The sequence below is a fragment of the Schistocerca serialis genome, chromosome 4, assembly GCF_023864345.2.
Source record: "Schistocerca serialis cubense isolate TAMUIC-IGC-003099 chromosome 4, iqSchSeri2.2, whole genome shotgun sequence".
NCBI classification, from domain to species: domain Eukaryota; kingdom Metazoa; phylum Arthropoda; class Insecta; order Orthoptera; family Acrididae; genus Schistocerca; species Schistocerca serialis.
In genome coordinates this window covers 621,222,096-621,234,135 of record NC_064641.1, presented here as the reverse complement: position 1 = coordinate 621,234,135, position 12,040 = coordinate 621,222,096, and the positions used below count along the sequence as shown (strand labels likewise).

At 44.8% G+C, this 12,040-nt stretch overlaps 1 protein-coding gene across 1 annotated transcript in view; it reads right to left on the bottom strand.

The window, feature by feature from the left end:
- LOC126475429 (uncharacterized) overlaps positions 1-8,558 on the bottom strand; it is a 314,386-nt gene extending 305,828 nt beyond the window's left edge. Inside the window, exon 1 of the mRNA XM_050103279.1 lies at positions 8,392-8,558. The gene's annotated coding sequence lies outside the window, so the exon portion shown is untranslated. The remainder of the gene's footprint in view (positions 1-8,391) is intronic.
- Between the last annotated feature and the right edge of the window lie 3,482 nt (positions 8,559-12,040).

The window sequence follows — 12,040 nt, the reverse complement described above, 5'->3', positions numbered from 1 at the left end:
TATGAAAGACAAGTAACAGCCTCTACCAGTGACGGAGAACTTACTAGTTCTGATCAATGGCACAATACTGGTTAAGGCTGGACTCCCAGAAGGCACCGCAGCGGCGAGACTTAAGGATGAGAAAAGGCTGCATACAAAAGAAATGAGTATTATCTGGGTGATCTACCAAGACTCGCGCTATCCTGCGAGACATCAGCACGCATCTTAGCCCACTGATGGTCATTCACCGGCATCAAGACGCCTACTGCCTTGACCTCGGCGAAATTTAGAAGGCTGCCTGCCAGAGGCCTCTGAACTGGTGATGTATCAGCGCAAGCAACTACGTTCAGAGGCCCAGGGGAAATTATTGCAGCCAAGCCAAGCGCTCTGAGATGTTGCCGTCAATTTTATTTAATTTCCTTGTTCTATTGAAGATACAAATTAAAAAGATATTTTTCTTAATGTAAGTGTTTCTGCATTAGCCACAATTTCTCCAAATAATCCGCTCCCAATTCCATTGCTCTGATCGATCTTGCATTACCTTCTGGCCCCCAGAAATCGTTAGAAAAGCACTTATGATGACAGGAGGATCACTACAAACGCGGAGCCCACCGTATGGCTCGCAGAGCATAAATACTACAACGAGTAATTTACAAGTCGTTAAGATACGAGCTTCAACAGTAGTAAACTAGGTGCTCCCTGGGAAAACATCGATCAACCTTCAGTGACCTAACAGGACACTACATGCACCAAAGTTACCATTTGGAGCAAACTGAACTAGAATGATTACGTAAAAGTAATTTTAGTAGAAGCAGGTGACTAGCTTAGATTCACTGGAAGAATCTTAAAGAAATGCAACTCAGCCACGGATTAAGTCGTTCACAAATCACCTATTAGAGCTTTTCCTGCCGTCCGGTGTGGCCGGGCGGTTCTAGGCGCTTCAGTCTGGAACCGCGCGACCGCTACGGTCGCAGCTTAGAATCCTGACTCGGGCATGGATGTGTGTGATGTCCTTAGGTTAGTTAGGTTTAAGTAGTTCTAAGTTATAGGGGACTGATGACCTCAGATTTTAAGACCCATAGCGCTCAGAGCCATTTGAACCAGAGCTATTCCTAAGTATTCCTCATTAGTCTGGGGACCTCATGCTGTTGGATTAACAGAAAAGACAAAGCTCCAACGAAGAGTGGTTTGTTTCGTTACAGGATCGTTTGGTACGCGAGAGAGTATTACAGTGCTACTCAGCAAACTCACGCCATTTATGAATAGAACTGAGAAACAGAGGGGGAAGGGAATTATGATGTTGGAAGTATCCTCTGCCACATAATTCTCCATCAGTAAAAGTCGATGTTGACCTAAAAATTTACAAATTAATCGCGCTACGGTGCTAAATATTTTTCGAACAGTATAAATTAAAAGTAAAATACAAAATTCTGTCCCAATGTCTACTGTAGAGAATATCCCCAACCGCAAAAAGAAGTAGAGGCAGCTGTCGGTGTGCTTTTAGAAGGAACAGTTCAACTATAGATCAGCCTTTTACTCTCAGGCGTGTAACTGAGAAAGGTTGGGAATACAACGTTGACATTCATATGACTTCACAAAATCTAGTGACAGCATATGTAAGGGCACAGTCGTCAATGTCTTGAAAGAGTTTCAGTTTACACAAAAGATAACATGCATAGTGCAGATGTGTTTAAAGGGAACCTGTTGTATAGGAAAGATCAGTGCCGCAGTCTCGGATCATTTTGAAGCAACAACTCGCCTTAGATAAGGGGACGCATTATCTCCTATAACTTTCAATTTAATTGTAGAAGAGATAAGCAGAGAACACAAAAAGTTCAACCCATCTGCAAAAATTTGGGTGATCTATTTAAATAAAAACGTAAATATTCGTTTGTGCAAAACGTTAAGTCTCCGAAAGTTCTTCGCCGTTTGCTTTTTATTTTGAAAATTTGACGCGACATTTTATACCTACTGGAGAGCCATCTTATAATACATGATGGCGGCACTCTGATACCAAAAATCTCGAAACTTTCCTGACCGATTTACCTCGTATTTGTGCATGATACTCTAACGAACATTTGGATGGACATAGGTTATATAGCAAAAATCTCGAAAACATTTTGAATAATTTACTTAAAATTTTTACGCGATACTCTAATAAATATTCATATGGACATAAGCCATATATTTTTTTAAACAACCTTTGTGCTTTGCTATGAATGTGTACGGGTTTGTTTTCTTTCTCGAAATCAGTGTAGGGCATTTAAACCATTAGAAAAATTGTTTCTTCCTCATATACCCTTTCTCATTATACAGGGTGATGCGAAAAAAGTTTACTAATTGACATGGCACATCGGGCATACAAGGATCAGTTACCACGTAGGAACCGGGGGTCGCAAAGGCCGTCTGGGGTTACTAAATGACGTTGCAGTTATTTAGTCACATGCTACAAATGGACGGCCACTACAGAAGTTGCTTAAATTTTTGTCCACACGCGTTGAGACACACCTAACATCGGCGCTGCGTTGAACGGCGCACCCTCTCACAGATAACTGGTGCACCTCGAAGATGTCCTGCCTGCCGCAACATTCCTGCCCTCTACGTCAGGTGTTCCATACACAAGGCCCTTTAGATACCTCACAGGAAAAAATCGATTGGGGACAGAGCGGGTGATAGTAGTGGCCATGCGACGGACCCACCGTTACCAATCCAGCGGACGGGAAAGGTTGCCTACAAATGTGCCCTCTTTTTGTCTGCTGAAAAGCGCAGGTACTCCGTCGTGCTGAAATCGAAAGCGACGGCAAATAGGCATCTTAATATCAATCAACATGTCCAGCAGGACGTTTCGCAGGAAAACGAGATACCTGCGACCATCAAGATGGTCCAGGAGAACGTACGGCCCAATTAAAAGGTCACCAAAGTTGCCAGCCCACAGGTGGCCGTAGCGTCCTCTCGGGGCGTTGTGAGCCCAGGTTCGAATGTGATTACTGATCCTTGTTGTATAACCGATGAGCCATGTTAGTTTGTAAACTTTTTGTGAATTACCCTGCATATATTTTTAAACAGCTGATTTACGTAGACATTGATCCCACTATACTTCATTCAAGTCTTTAGAAGGGCAATACGTATTTAATGGACTCTCCTACGTCGACGAAACATTACCTTGTTAACAGAAGCATAACATTATTTTCTTTTAAGAGATACAGCAAAAGCCACTTTTTTATGTGTGTCTATGTATGTCAATACTCGTTCTGTGCTTCCACCCATCGTAATCTGTCATAATACGTATTTGAATCTTCAGTAAAATAAAGAAGCGTAAAATGTTGGTAGGTGCATATTAACACACCATAAGAATATCAGGAAAATCTGTAATACATTTCTTCTACGTGACTCTTTCCCACGTCTAAGAAAACATTACGTCGCTGAATTACGTACATGGAGTTTCGGGCAAGATGTCCTTTTCTGTAACTTACAGAAAAGTAAGTGGAAGGAATATTAAACTTAACAATAGTTATTCCTTTTACGGAGCTACGAACGTAGTTTATTTAGATTTTCCAGAGTGTTACAGCAGCGAGAAAGCCAATATAGTAGTTTAGAGGTATTCTGCATCAACCTGTATTCTGAAGTGAGTGAGAGATAGCATGAATCTTGAAGGAAATGAATTACTTTTGTTTAGGGCAATGAGAAGCGTTGGATAATGGGAAAAGTGAGGGATCTGAAGTGCGGATAGTAGGAACTTCCTCTGTGTTCAGTAGGTGTGTCCGCCTCTCTTTTCCCAAATCTAATCATTCTCAGTGGAGAGAGTTTCGGGTTCAATGAAGAGAGAATCGTAGCCGCAGCTGGATATGTTTTCTTTCTTACAGAATTACGTTTCAGGTGCAGATTCTACTTACCGGTAGAACACTGGTCAAAATGTGTTAATATGCACATTATAGTGGGTGATTTTTGACAGTCACTATAAGCCTATTTCGGCTTTTAAACGATTATCAGGAGGCGGCCGCAACTACAGGGACTGTCAGTAACATTCGGTCACTACACCATTCCTAGCAGCTTGTGTTTCATCTCCACCTACAGATTTAACAACAAATTGAAACTCAGCAAATTTGAAAACATCGCCATATTAAATGAAGACATGGCATATAATTTCTTAAGTAACACAATAATTTCTTAAATAATATTTGACAGCTTAATATTGTAGAATCAGTAACTGTTTTAGAAAAAAAATAGGTATTGGAACTCAGTTGTTTGTGGGATGCCACTTCTGATGTATAATTGCTTCTACAGGCACCTGTAAGCTACACTCCTGGAAATGGAAAAAAGAACACATTGACACCGGTGTGTCAGACCCACCATACTTGCTGCGGACACTGCGAGAGGGCTGTACAAGCAATGATCACACGCACGGCACAGCGGACACACAAGGAACCGCGGTGTTGGCCGTCGAATGGCGCTAGCTGCGCAGAATTTGTGCACCGCCGCCGTCAGTGTCAGCCAGTTTGCCGTGGCATACGGAGCTCCATCGCAGTCTTTAACACTGGTAGCATGCCGCGACAGCGTGGACGTGAACCGTATGTGCAGTTGACGGACTTTGAGCGAGGGCGTATAGTGGGCATGCGGGAGGCCGGGTGGACGTACCGCCGAATTGCTCAACACGTGGGGCGTGAGGTCTCCACAGTACATCGATGTTGTCGCCAGTGGTCGGCGGAAGGTGCACGTGCCCGTCGACCTGGGACCGGACCGCAGCGACGCACGGATGCACGCCAAGACCGTAGGATCCTACGCAGTGCCGTAGGGGACTGCACCGCCACTTCCCAGCAAATTAGCGACACTGTTGCTCCTGGGGTATCGGCGAGGACCATTCGCAACCGTCTCCATGAAGCTGGGCTACGGTCCCGCACACCGTTAGGCCGTCTTCCGCTCACGCCCCAACATCGTGCAGCCCGCCTCCAGTGGTGTCGCGACAGGCGTGAGTGGAGGGACGAATGGAGACGTGTCGTCTTCAGCGATGAGAGTCGCTTCTGCCTTGATGCCAATGATGGTCGTATGCGTGTTTGGCGCCGTGCAGGTGAGCGCCACAATCAGGGCTGAATACGACCGAGGCACACAGGGCCAACACCCGGCATCATGGTGTGGGGAGCGATCTCCTACACTGGCCGTACACCACTGGTGATCGTCGAGGGGACACTGAATAGTGCACGGTACATCCAAACCGTCATCGAACCCATCGTTCTACCATTCCTAGACCGGCAAGGGAACTTGCTGTTCCAACAGGACAATGCACGTCCGCATGTATCCCATGCCACCCAACGTGCTCTAGAAGGTGTAAGTCAACTACCCTGGCCAGCAAGATCTCCGGATCTGTCCCCTATTGAGCATGTTTGGGACTGGATGAAGCGTCGTCTCACGCGGTCTGCACGTCCAGCACGAACGCTGGTCCAACTGAGGCGCCAGGTGGAAATGGCATGGCAAGCCGTTCCACAGGACTACATCCAGCATCTCTACGATCGTCTCCATGGGAGAATAGCAGCCTGCATTGCTGCGAAAGGTGGATATACACTGTACTAGTGCCGACATTGTGCATGCTCTGTTGCCTGTGTCTATGTGCCTGTGGTTCTGTCAGTGTGATCATGTGATGTATCTGACCCCAGGAATGTGTCAATAAAGTTTCCCCTTCCTGGGACAATGAATTCACGGTGTTCTTATTTCAATTTCCAGGAGTGTATTAACGTTTTTTGTGCTGTACCTACGCCGAATTAGTTGCCGTTCTTTCTTTAGCTTCATTTTCAAGCATTCTTTCGAATTAATTGCAGTTCTCCTGATCCTTCTGTTGAATTCGTCACTGTTTACTCAATGTGTTTCAGCAAGCATAACATCATTCCGCCACTGTGACCCTTCGTTAAGCTGGCCCTTTGTAAATAGAGCTAGTTACGTCGTTTCACTTAGGTTACGTGTCATTTTTTGTCATTTTCCCGTCATGTTCTTCTTTCACGATAACATTCCGAACGGTTAATTAAAATAGTTGCTTACTACATTCTAGCTGTATCTGGGCTGCAGTTTTAGTGCACCTAGTTGAGGATTTCGCTCTATATTTATCACGCTTACTCGCCTTTCTCTTTCATGTTGCTCGCATGGCTGCTTTTTTTCAGCGACAGATTCTATGCGACTTTCCTTCACAAGTAGTGTTATTATATCCCCAACTTCTGGGTCTGTTCTCCAACTTAGAAATATCTCTGACCGCGAACCTCTGCACAGTGAAAGATATTACATCTATACTATGCAAGCCACCTTGCGTTGTGTGGAAGAGGTTACTTTGTGAACCACTGTCACTTCTCCTCTTCCAGTCCTGAATAGTTCGAGGGAAAACCTCTGCGTGGGCTCGAATCTCTCTCATTTTATCTTTACGATCATTCCGCTAGTTACACGTTGACTTTTCTAGGAGCGTACGCTGTCGGAACAACAAACCACGCCGTTATCCAGAACGCTGTGTTAGTTCCCTTCATGGCCATCTGACCATTATGACATTGTAAACACTGCGACAGGACGGAACAATAACAAGTCCGCGGATAGGGAGATACAACCCGCATCATATTTTGCGCAACGTGGTCCAAATGGCTCTGAGCACTATGGGACTTAACAGCTGAGGCCATCAGTCCCCTAGAACTTAGAACTACTTAAACCTAACTAACCTAAGGACATCACACACATCCATGCCCGAGGCAAGATTCGAACCTGCGACCGTAGTGGTCGCGCGGTTCCAGAATGAAGCGCCTAGAACCGCTCGGCCACCATGGCCGGCTGCGCAACGTGCATTTATACTACGGAACTGTTACGTGACCGAATGTGAAAGATTTGTTCTTTTACGACGCTTCCAAGCTATTTTCAAAACTATCTTTATTAACATTTTACAGTGATTCAGTTATGCTTTTTTTTTTAAATAGCTATCTCCCTCACTACTCTGGAGGGCCGTTTTCAATGCTGCCAAAAGTCAAGGCATGGTACTGTCCAAGCGTCGTCCACCAGCTGTCGCCAATGCTGTGCTCACTGGGCATCCCAATGAGAGGACCAAATCCTCGAAGTCTTCTAACATGGAAGCCCTACATGTTTCGTGTGCATCAGCGAACAACGCAGCATCTTGGTGCGCTGTATTCACTTCTCAATCAGAGGTCTTACCTGTCAGTCACTTGTGGCCTCTATATCTACAAGTTGAGTATTTGACCCGTGATGAACTACTCCAGTAATGTATTGGAAATTCCAGCTCCTAGCCACATCAAGCGCCTACAGGCCTTCCAGAACAAAATCCTGCGCTGAGTGTTTTATGTCCCCTACGACTTCCCGCCACATTATCTCTATGCCGTGACTACCGAGTACTATATCCTTGAACGATGCGAACTTGTGGCGAGAATGCTCTACACCAAGTTCGCTAACTAGGAAGGAGGAACGACGGCCATGGCGCTACTTCATCGGTAGGCAGCGCCCTCTGATGTTGTATTAGATCAAACACACATCCAGGACCACACCGGAGAAGCCGAGCCGTGTATCTCACGACTACAGTAGGCTAGACCCTAGGGCTGAGACTACGATAAGCTCGTTGTGGATTTACTGTCCCGACCGGAAAAGCGTGCCTGCTGCTCTCTCGCTACTGATCCGGAATATTTACGTGTACATTTCATCCATAATCTCTCAGCAGGGAGGAGATTAGATCTAACATCCCGTTGATAACGAGGTCATTAGAGACGAAGAACAAGCTCGGATTAGGGAGGGACAGGGAAGGAAATCGGCCGTGCCCTTCCAATGGATCCGGCCTGGCATTTGTCTGAGGCTATTTACGGAAATCACGGCAAACGTAAATCAGGATGGTCGGACGTGGGTTTGAACCTTCGTCCTTCCTCACGCGAGTCGAGTGTGCGAACCACAGCGCGATTCCGCCGGTGTAATGACTTAACAGACGTCGAAAATGGTTAAGGACAGTGTCTGACCGAATGTTAATGACAGTTCATGTAAACGTTCCCAGAATGAGATTTTCACTCTGCAGCGGAGTGTGCGCTGATATGAAACTTCCTGGCAGATAAAAACTGTGTGTCGGACCGAGACTCGAAATCAGGACCTTCGCCTTTCGCGGGCAAGTGCTCGCAGCAGAGCTTCTGTAAAGTTTGGAAGGTAGGAGACGAGGTACTGGCAGAAGTAAGGCTGTGAGGACGGGGCGTGAGTCGTGCTTGGGTAGCTCAGTTGGTTAGAGCACTTGCCCGCGAAAGGCAAAGGTCCCGAATTCGAGTCTCGGTTTGGCACACAGTTTTAATCTGCCAGGAAGTTTCATGTAAACGTTGTTGGCAGCCCTGGTGTTATAGCAGTTGTAACGTTGAGTAGATGGTAAGGAGCGTTGGCAGAGAGGCAGTGGTCCGTCGCATCGCCTACCTGCTGCCCGGAGTGCCAAATACTGCGCCGGCCTAGCGCGGCCCGCCGCACGCATCGCCGCCTTTTGCCGCCGCAGGAGGTCTCCACTCGCCGGCCGCGGCAGCCACTCCAGTGCTGTCCCTCTGCGCTCGTCTTCCTCCACGTCTGCAGACCCGCACGGCACCGACGCACACTCACTCCTGCCGCGCGCGCTGCCCCTCCGGGCCGCCGCCTTTCGACAATATTACGTAACACAGGTTGGCAGCCCTGTGTGAGGACCCCCACCTCAGACGCGCTAATCGTAGCGACGCGTAGCGAAACGGCGAAATTCGCGGACGGTTGGCGACACTGGTAGCCATCCCGGTTGTGGACCATTGCTTCACTGCGTGGGTGGACGCGTCTCAGGACAGGCGGCTACCAATGACGCAATCTAAGAAGCCTTCTTTTAGCTACTGCAGTTCCGCTCTACCAAAATTACGTTTCGGTAGTTTTCATACAGTATATAAATGACATAGTAAGTAGTAGGACTACCGATACCACTGGTAGCACTGGTAGGGAATGAAACACAGCTGAATGTGTGTGAGAGAAACTGGGAGCCAACGATTTCTGTTTGCTTTTTGGTAAGAACCGCATATCGTTCAATATTAGCCCACGGGCTAGTTTATGTCTTTAAAATATATGAATTGCACTTTGTAGGTAGTAAAAATTATTTGATCGCATAACTATTGTGTTTTTATGTAACCAAGGAAATAATTTTAATGCATGTGCAGTGTACATGCACAAACATAAAAGAATCTATATAATTATCGTTGTTATTTTGTACAAAATACGTTCTTCATCATGATCAAAGGAAAGAAAAATGTTCAAATGTGTGTGAAATCTTATGGGACTTAACTGCTAAGGTCATCAGTCCCTAAGCTTACACACTACTAAATATAAATTATCATAAGAACAAACGCACACACCCAAGCCCGAGGGAGGACTCGAACCTCCGCCGGGATCAGCCGCACAGTCCATGGCTGCAGCGCCTTAGACTGCTCGGTTAATCCCGCGCGGCCAATACCGCCTTTGTTTCAGTGACTGCCACCCCAACTCGTGTATCATATCAGTGACACTCTCACCACTATTGCGCGATAACACGAAAGGGGATGCCCTTCTTTGCACTTTTTCGATGTCCTCCGTCAATTCTACCTGGTAAGGATCCCACACCGCGCAGCAATATTCCAGCAGAGTGTAATGTAGGCTGTCTCTTTAGTGGATTTGTCACATCTTCTAAGTGTTCTGCCAACAAAGCGCAGTCTTTGTTTAGCCTTCCCCAGAATATTACCTATGTTTCCAATTTAAGTTACTCGTAATTGTAATTCCTAGGTATTTAGTCGAATTGACAGCCCTTAGATTTGTGCGATTTATCGTATACCCAAAATTTATCGGATTTCTTTTAGTACCCATGTGGATGACCTCGAACTTTTCTTTGTTTAGTGCCAACTGCCACTTTTCGCACCATACAGAAATTCTCGCTAGATCATTTTGTATTTGGAATTGATCGTCTGATGATTTTACTAGACGGTAAATTACAGCATCATCTGCAAACAATCCAAGGGGGCTGCTCAGATTATCACCTAGATCATTTACGTAAATCGGGAACAGCAGAGGGACTATGACGCTACCTTGCGGAACGCCACATATCACTTCCGTTCTACTCGATGATTTACCGTCTATCACTACGAACTGTGACCGCTCTGAGAGGAAATCACGAATCCAGTCACACAACTGAGACGATCATATGCACCCAGTTTTATAAATAGTTGCTTGTGAGGAACGGTATCCAAAGCCTTCTGTAAATCTAGGAATATGGAATAGATCTGAGACCCCTTGCACTCAGTACTTCATTGGAATAAAATCGATATTTTCTGAATTCATGTTTGTTATGTATCAATAAGACATTTTATTCAAGGTAATTCATAATGTTCGAGTACAACATATGCTCCAGAATCCTAATGCAAATTGAGGTCAGTGATATGGGTCTGTAATTCAATGGGTTACTGCTATTTCCTTTCTTGAATATTGTTGTGACCTGTGCAACTTTCCAGTCTTTAGGAACAGACCTTTCGTCAAGTGAGCGGTTGTAAATGATTGCTAAGAAAGGCGCTATTGTGTCTGCATACTCTGAAAGGAATCTGATTGGTATACCATCTGGACCGGAAGACTTGCCTTTGTTAAGTGCAGCAATTGCCAAATCATTGAACCAGTTGTGAAAAGGTGTAAAATTCGAATAGACAGCAGATTTCCAAACAGGATCTGAGACAAAACTATATTGACATCAGATCCGATACTAACATTCCCAGATTTCGAAAATTATTCATACTTTCATGTGATACTAGTAACAATGCACTGAGATGTGCTCTCAATCAAAATTTGGACAGTAAATAACATCCTGTGGCTTATGCATCTAGACAACTTAGCAAGGAAGAATAGAATTATTCCCCGGCCAGAAAGGAGATGCTAGCCGTGATTTATGGAATTACATATTTTCCGCTCTTACGTTTTTGGTAAAAATTCAGAATAGTAATAGACCAGGTCTCACTAAAATGGTTGACAGGGTTAAAGGATCCTTGTATCAGATTAATGAGATGGGCGGTCAAACTGAGTGAATTCAGTTGTGAAGTATTTCATAAACCAGCAAAGAAGTATACAGATGCAGACACACTGAGCAGAAAAATTGAATACTGCAAACAACAGGTAGGAGTGTAGCTGAAGGGTAGAAGGCACAGCAAATGACATAGGTCAGGCATTTAAACTGAAGCCACAGTTTGTGACACATGATGGCTTACTCTGCAGATCGACAAAGTGCGGACCATGTGTGGTCGTTCAATCAGCATTCAGGGAAGAAGTCTTGCAACAAGCACATGACTATAGGTTAGCAAGTCATGGCAGACACAGAACTTCAGATACGAAAGTCTTCAAAAATTTTGGTGTAAAATTAGGAAACATGATGCGGCAGCGTAACTTGTGCTTGTCCCGATCATTGCCACCGAAAAATTCCATTGCCAATATTTCCACAAGGAAAATAATCATATGAAATTCTGTTTGACGTCTTAGGACCACTTAATAGAACTCCTGCAAGGAAAAATTACATATTAACAGTAATAGAGCACCTTTTCCAGTACCTGGAAATGTTAGAAATCCCATACCAACAAGATAACATATTAGCATAAGTCTTAGTAAATAATTCGATCTTCAAGTTCAGAGTACCAGAAAGCATAATAACAGACCAAGCTACAAAATTTCATATCAGATCTAATGAATCATTTTTGTTGTTTGCCTCATATTCGTAAGTTAAGAACACGTCCTTTGCATCCACGAGCAAATAGACAAACAGAATGTCAAGCCATTATGTTAACAGCCAACACAATGACTGAGACCCATACTTAGCATTCATAATATCAGCGTACAATTATTAAGTTCACACCAGTACCAATCTTCCACCGTAAGAGGTGGATATGCCAGAAATATGTCCTGTCTTTTAGACATGATAAAAATCTAAGCTTGGAGTTAACATCTAGTCAGTAACAGGATTCGCCAAACGATTATATGTAGCTTTTCAAAGAGTAAAATAAGCTCGTACAAAAGATGTAGGACGTCAGGGCCACATATACGGAAACTACCACAA